At 34.0% G+C, this 7617-nt stretch overlaps 1 pseudogene; it reads right to left on the bottom strand.

Moving 5' to 3' along the window:
* Positions 1–2005: 2005 nt before the first annotated feature.
* Positions 2006–7368, bottom strand: LOC113182140 (ran-specific GTPase-activating protein pseudogene; annotated as a pseudogene).
* Positions 7369–7617: the final 249 nt, after the last annotated feature.

The raw sequence follows: 7617 nt of genomic DNA, 5'->3' as shown, positions 1-7617 counted from the left end.
TTCCTGCCAAGGAGGGTTTAAGTCACCTGAGAAATTAAAATCTAGAATAATTAGTGAAGATTAAAAGACAAAGAGTCAGAAAGATAATTTCAAAAGTGGAGCCCCAATAGGTTTACTCCACAAGGGAGCTGGAGCAAGACAATAAAGATGGCTCCAGTGGTTTATTTAAGGAGGTACATCAAAAGCAGGGGTAAGATTTCAAGGATGCAGTCAGCAGGTTGATTGGGATCTTGGCAGGTCACTCCCATCTCAGAGAGGCTGTGCGACTATAGCAGATCACCCCATCTCGAGTGCTGTGTGGGACATGAAAGAGTGGAATAGGAATTCACAATGTCCCTGGGCAGTCATACCCAGAAGAAATGTCCACTGAAAGTTCCCAGAAACCACATATTCCTACTCACTACTCTGTGATATATGGCGGCCCAATGCAGCCCATGGGTGGCTTGTGATATTTTCTATATTAAAGTCATTATGTTTGTTAATGAAGAGTTGAATTGTGAAATATGAAATCAGTCTCAATCATAAACAGAGCAGCCCGGTCACTTTTAGAAATAAATTGTATTTGATATAGATCATTGACACATTTCCTTTTTCAAAACTTTGGTTTAAAATGTTATGAATAGCAGTGCTTGACAAAAAAAAAAAAAAAAAAAAAAAAACAAAAAACAAAAAAACTCCATGTTTTCCAACTAAAATACCTTTGAAAATAAAGAAAATGAAGAAAACATACCAGTGCTGAAAAGTAGGTATGTGCATAAAATTACTGGTGGAATTGGCAAAAGATTTTCACTAATTGGAAAACTGAGTATTTAGATAGCAAAATTAAAGACCAAATTATGCCAGATTGTAAGAAAGTATATCTGAAATAAATAGAAGGAAATAAGTCTCAGATTTATAAATGCTGTTTGTAAGAAAAAGTTTATTCAATTCTATGCAAACTTTTTGAGAATCTACATTAAGTGTGAATAGTTTTCTGAGAAATTAGAATTATATAAACACTGATCTTAAATTAACTTGAGTGATAAAAACCACACATAAAAGAAAATTTTTAAAGAATTCAAACTTCACCAGCTATAGACAATTGCATAGGAATAATTTATAGAACTTCTGAGAAACATTTCATTTCCGATAACAGTACTTTTTTTAAAAAATTATTTTAGTTGTTGATAGACCTTTGTTTTATTTATTTATACACAGTGCTAAGAATTGAACCCGGTGCCTCACACATCCTGGGCAAGTGTGCTATAGCTGAAACAGCTCCAGCTCTTTTTTCTTTTTTTATTGCACTGGGGATTGAACTCAAAGCATCACTCATGTTAGACAAGCACTCTACTCCTGCAATACACTCCTAATCCATTGAGTAATCTTGAAGTTTTCTTTTTCTTTTTTTTAAGGTTTTTTTTTTTTAATATTTATTCGGTGGACACAACATCTTTATTTTATTTTTATGTGGTGCTGAGGATTGACCCCAGCGCCCTGTGCATGCCAGGCGAGCGCGCTACCGCTTGAGCCACATCCCCAGCCCAGTCTTGAAGTTTTCTAAGAGAAAAACTAATGAACAGTTTCTAAATTTTTTTGAAACTGTAAAATATTTATAATGATTTCATAAACTTAATACAAAGGGAGAAAACTAGAACTAATCTCATTATTTATATTGGTGAAAAATGATTAGTAAAAATTCAGTAAACAATTTTTTTTCAGGTTTCAAATGCATTTTTTTATTCATTATTTTTGATGACTATAAATAAGTTTTTCCACTATGAAAAAGAAAGTTAGCATAGTACATTTTCATGGCTGGGGAATGGGTTTTCTCAAGTCATCTTCAATAAGGTAAAAACTTAAGAAAAAAAACCCTGAATGTTGGAATTCAGTTATTTATATAAAATCCTTATGAAAACATAACAGAATAAAAATAAACCCAAAAGGAAGGGCAGGGCAAAATTTAAAAAAAAAAAAAAAAAGAAGAAGAAGAAAAAAAAGAAAAAGGAAAAGAAATTAAGACGACTCATTGCTTCTGGGATTTCTCCTCAGTCTCCTCTCCAGGTTCCTTGTTCTTCTCCTTCACAAAAAGAGCTTCCAGCTTTTCGGTCACTTTTTCAGCATTATCATTTTTGCCCCGTCGTTTCTTTTCTCTCTCTTCAATCGCTTTCCTGCATTCTTCAAACTTTGTTTTGAATTTTTGTGCATTCTCAGCGTTTAGGAAGCGGATGGCCAGCAGCTCTGGCTTCTGGTACTCGTCAGCAAAGTCAGCATGGGTGTCCAAACCCAGGCACGGTCACTGGCTTCAGTTCCATGTTGGCATGATATAGTGGTTGGCGAATATCTTCAGGGTCTTGTCCCTCCTGATGAGAGGGGGATGGTTCCTTTCTCCTTATGTTTCAGGAGCTTGACATCACCAGTGCCTGGTTCCTTCCATTCTGGAATATCATTATCTGAAGCAAATCTAAATAGCTTTGCTGCATCTTAAAAAGATCCTCTTCATCTTCCTCCAGCGTTTTAATTTCTTGCTCAGGGAGCAAAACTATAGGCTCAAACTGGGGGTCGTGATAGGACTCATCAGCATTCTCAGTAGAGGTATCATGGTTCTGATAACCCAGGCCTGCCTGTGCACTCCAGCCCCTAGCTCCACAGGCCGCGAACCCACAGGCCGCCAGGGTTTGGTGGCAGAGGCAGAGCCACTCACGTGGCCACCATTAGCGGCCCCAGTAAACAATTTTAATCCGAATTAAAAACATATTTCAGCATTAGAAAATATATTAATACACTTCAACCTATTAATAATCAGTATAAAACTCATATGATCATTCTTTGAAAAAGTACTCGATAAAGTTAAAAATAATGCAATTTTCAATTTAAAAGCTCTTAATACAAATTAAGGAATATTTAATCATAGCAACATACTAATTCATAATCCAAGACAGAGCTAGCTCAGAAAGGGCCATATTTCGATACTCATTTGGGTCCAACAGATACTCAAGTTTTTATCTCACTCATAAGGGGCTATCAAATCCCTTCTACACATTCTTCCAGAAGTAGGCTGCTAATTCTACTCATGAGTCCCTAATAGATCCTGAATGCTAGTCCTTCAAACTCTGGGCAGATCTGACTCAGAAACACTAATTTGGGAAGTTAGTGTTTGAGTATAGAAGTAATAGCAGGCCAACACAGGGCAAGCTAGGGACAGATTTAGAGTGTCAATCCCACCAAGTACACTTTTAGCAGGTGTGGCTGCTGGATCTGAATGACTTCCTCTTATTACTCCTGGGGTGTCAGGCTTGGACATCATTGAAACTGCATACTCTTCATTGATCTTTAACTCAAAACAATATCAAGAAAGATTCCATGGAACCAGTGGGCAGATCAGGATGGCCAAACGACCAGTACCCTTCCAGATGTTTTATGTTCCCATCTACTTTTAGAGCCTGGATACAATTAAATAATGACTGTGGAAGTGGCATTCATTAGTGCTAAGCTTAGTCTCAGTTTCCAGAATTTATCCCTATTCATAGTCTAAATTCTAGATAAGGTTGACCAGCAGACAGTTTTTGCTGGAGGTGAAATTGGAGGTTAACTAGGAGGCAGAGGCAATGAAATGGGTGTGAGGTTGAGATTCTGCCTCTGGCAATCTATACACAATGTAATAACTAAAATACTGATTTCAATGCAATTATTAATGGACAGTGGTGACATTAGTGAACCTAACTCATTTAAAAATCCATGATATATTAATCCAGGTAAATAATGATAAAACAAAATTTGCTATTAAATTGAAAAGTATTTTATATGAAGGTAAGTATGTTTATTATAGAGAAGTTAAAACACAAAGAAAACAATCATGAAAGTAGTTACTACTACCAGTCCTTTTGAATAATATCATTTTGAACAAATTTATTTCTTATCGCCTACTGTTGTTTACTTTAGATTATTTAGTATGTAGAAAATTGGTTAAACTAACCTAAAAAGTTTTTTTTCTCAACATATAATTTTAGATAGGCAAGATGATTCTATATACTCCAACTTCTAAGCATACAGAACACAAATATATTTCCCCATGTGAGTTTTCTACGATGATAAATGTGTGTCTGGTTGTTTACTGATAGTAAATAAGAAAAGAAGAAAAGATAAATATGCGTCTGGTTATTTACTGATAGTAAATAATAAAACCAAATATAATTTAGGAATAGGCCATTTGAATTTCTTGAAAATTAAAATGACTATTTTAAAGTTTAATTTTCATCTTTATAGCAATGATGTTGTCAATGACTATAAGAACCTGCTGCATGCATTGCAGCTTAGCTTAGTTGATTCTAGGAGAAAGCACAAGTCATTCTAAGCAGGCATCAGGTACGTGCACAGATTCTATCTACTGCACCCAACAAGGATGTGCTGATTGGAATACCTCCTGGTACCTGCAATGAAGCAAACACAAATAAGGAAGATAGAGACAGTCAAGCTTTCTTCTTGAAAATCCTAGTGGGTTGCACAGAAAAAGCTTCATAACACATATTAAAACATGAAGTTTTACTAACAGGGATTTGGCAATTTCTCTTGCCATCAGTAACATTTCTTGTCAAGTGATAGGCATATTTTCCATGTTACAATTAAGAGGAATACAATCTTATCTATTTTTTAATATCTTCCTTTTTGGTTCAGTAGAGCGCTTGGCTCTAGCTTCACAAGAAATAAAGAATTATAGTTAGTTCTCTAGCAGTGAGTATTTGTGTCAGTAAGACAAACAAACAAGAAAGAAACCTTACCGTTATGTTTCCATTTGTGTTTGATAAGTCAGTCAATCATTCTCTGCATCTATCTGTAACTGTTTGAATGATTGGGGAAAAATTTATATATATATAAAACATATATATATATATATATGTATTCATTCTCAGAATTCTGCATATCAAACACAAAATATGAACACACACACACACTTCCTATCTTTCTCCATTTCCTTTTTGTATTGCATTTATTATAATATAACTGGTTACATATTTTATCCTCTCATTGTTTCCCCACTACATGTTAAGGTCTATGAAGGCAAAAATATCTCTATTTTGTTACTACTTCAGCTTCCACACCTAGACTATGACTAGTACACAGTAGGATACAATGATAATTCTTGATTGAAAGATTATATGAGGAAAATCAAATTCTCAAATTATGAATAATACAGAAGCTCATTATTTAATAATTTGTACAATATCAAACAAATAATTAGTAATAGGGCTAGAATTACACATATTCAGTAATCAAAAGTTAACGTTTTATTTCTAAACCATGATTCATTCCTGCAAATGTGGAACTCTCCTGTACTTCATTTTCCTAAGGGTCCATACTGAATTTAAAAATAGAAAGTGGGTATATTTGTAAGTCACATGCAAGAAAACTATTAGCTCTTCTTGCTGTGTTATTCATTAGACTTTTTAGTATAACAGAAAGCCACTTCTAAATTTTTATTTATGCTTAATAATTTTAAAACAGTGATCAGCCCTATTTCTTATGCATATAACTGCTAACAGGAAATTAAATATACATTGATACTAATTAGTCTATCCTGGCAGAAATTCTTTCACTGCTGCTCTTTTTATTTTACACTTACAATAAACTTAAAATGGTGAACAAATATAGAGGTACAGATATAATGTGCCTAAAGACTCCCCCAACAGATTCTTAAATAGCATACTGATTCTTCTTTGCAAAAGCAGATACAAAATTGCAACCATTTTGAGGCCATGAAAAGAGGACAAAGAACTTAACAAACATTTAAATTTCTCCACAAAGCACTTCATCTTTGTCAGAATTTAATTTAAAACATTTTTGACATTCAATTATTCACTGTAGACAGACTCAGAATCAGATCATCTGCTGCCAAAGCTAAATTACCAAATAGAGAGACATAAACCTGAGTGCTTTCTGTGTAATGATAGCCCATAATGATAAAAAATTCTTCCTAAAGGCATCATGTACTGTAGATATTAATGCAGATTTCAAGAAGGAAATGAAAACCTAAACAAATATGCTTGCAGACTCCAGAACATAGAAATATCTTGAGAAATAAGGTTGAAACTCTTAGTAAAGATTTTAATTGGATCTAAGCTTGATTTAATAAATGTTATGCTGTTATTTTACCAGTGTCATCCATTTATTAACACCCTTTCAAAAACTGCCTTCTTATCTATTTGCCTTTTATCTTGTTGATAGGTTTTATTGAATATTCAAATGTGGTAGATTAAAATAGATTAACAACTAAATATAGCAATACTGCCACATATTAAGGGTGATATTATCATGCATTAAAATGGAATCTCTATTAACCACATGTGGCTTATCAACATCACAAAGAGATCAGATGTGTAACAGGGGTGTTTCCCAAACCAGAAACAGATACTAATCCCTTGTCTTTAACCTTCCTTTCATATGGATTGTATTTCCACAGTCTATCCACAGCATTTGTGTGTAAAGATGGTACAATCCTAAATTTGATCACTTGAAATATCTTGGGCACTTGATTTAATTTTGAATATCTTTGGCAGAGGTACCTGACTGCAGATAAAGTAATAATTGGTGTGAGGAATGCTTCATTGGTAACTCATGGGTGTAATCATTAGGGCCAATCTTCCAGGCAGAGCAATTTCTTCTGTACCCACAACTCCTCACTAGTACAAACCACAAAGTGTCTTTTTATTTAAAGTCTGACCATATCACTTGCATTATTCACCATTTTCTTCACATAAATAAAGTGTACATCTCATTTTTCATTTTTACACATACTTCTACACTTTAGTGCCATATTCATTTTCCATGGAAATGACTACCATATAACCTGAAAAACAATAAAATTCCGATTCAAATTAAGATATACAAAAGAATAATTTAATTTGAAGGTATATGGTATCTCACAGAACTGAATGAAGAGATATGGCTGAGATTTAGGAATAAATAGATTCAGGAATTAAAATATTCTATAAATAACTCTCTTTCATCTCTGCTGCCTTTTAATATATTCATTCTTCCCCATCTCTATCAAACAAGCCAAAAATATAGCTGTCACTGTGTGTTAACCATTCTTTCTCATAGCCCACACCCAGAAATCACAAGATTTTAGTTATATTAACTCAACATTCTCCCTTATACTTCCATTTTTCCCAGCCTAATTCTTATTACTTGTACCATGGCAGCATCCTCTTACCTGAATTATTACAAGTCTTACAGTTGGTATCTTACCCTGGCCTTGCCCTCCTCCAATGTAGTTGCATGGAGCCCAGCAGCCAGGCCTAATATTTCTATTACAAATAACTGACCATATAACTCCACCACTTTAGATTGCCAATCATATTCCCATTCCTCAGATAACAGTGTAAACTTCATGTTCTAAGTTTCCTACTTAGTAAACCTATGTATTCTTCTCCTGTTATATACCTTGCCAGATTTGCTTTTTATACTTTTAGACATCTTAATTTTATAATTTAAATATATTTTAATTATTGTCTCTTTATGATATGCTATTCTACTAACTCCAGGACATTTGAGCACACTGTATGCTTTATTTGGACAGCTATATTAGTTTCAATCTCTGCTCTGCTATAACAAATTAACAGAAACCACTTACTTGAAACA

The sequence above is a fragment of the Urocitellus parryii genome, chromosome 4 (assembly GCF_045843805.1).
Source record: "Urocitellus parryii isolate mUroPar1 chromosome 4, mUroPar1.hap1, whole genome shotgun sequence".
NCBI lineage: Eukaryota > Metazoa > Chordata > Mammalia > Rodentia > Sciuridae > Urocitellus > Urocitellus parryii.
Note: the sequence above shows the minus strand (reverse complement) of the source record. Positions and strands in the feature narration are given on the sequence as shown.